Here is a 772-nt window from a genome sequence, read left to right on the forward strand (position 1 = left end):
TAAGAGAGCACCAATTTAAGGCAAAAATGTCGAAATGCCAGTTCAACCAGACCGAGCTGCATNTCCTGGGTCACGTCGTCAGCCGAGAGGGGCTGAAAGTGGACGAGCGTAAGGTCAAAACCATTAAAGAATGGCCGATACCGACAGACTTGCAAAAGCTGCGTTCGTTCCTTGGCTTAGCCAATTATTTTCGAAGATTTATCCAAGGATATTCTTCTCTCGTGGCCCCCCTCACGTCACTCACCAGTGCGAAGGTGCCCTACCACTGGACGAAGGACTGTCAAGGCTCCTTCGAGGGCGTGAAGTCTGCCTTAACCAACGCACCAGTATTAAAACTCCCTGAACTAGACAAACCCTTCACTGTCTGGTCCGATGCGTCGTTACACGGCACGGGCGCCGTACTTTTACAGAACGACCGCCCAGTCGCGTACACAAGCTCTAAATTCAGCAGAGCTGAGTACAACTACACGACCACGGACCAAGAGTGTTTAGGAACTGTCCTAGCACTTGAAGAGTGGCGCTGTTACCTCGAGGGTGCATCGGATGTCACTTTAGTCACCGATCACCAACCGCTGGTCTATTTGCAAGATCAGCAAAGCGCCGATAAACTCTCTCGACGACAAGCTCGTTGGTTGGAACGCCTCTCACGTTTCGACTTTAAATGGGAGTACCGACCCGGACGAATCAACGTTGCTGACCCTCTCAGTCGGGTCCACGACGTGGTGCTGAACGTGCTTACGGCATCGCTGATGGCAGCGATATTGGGCGCCAA

This window comes from Volvox carteri (assembly GCF_000143455.1).
Source record: "Volvox carteri f. nagariensis unplaced genomic scaffold VOLCAscaffold_62, whole genome shotgun sequence".
In the NCBI taxonomy this organism is placed as follows: Eukaryota; Viridiplantae; Chlorophyta; class Chlorophyceae; order Chlamydomonadales; family Volvocaceae; genus Volvox; species Volvox carteri.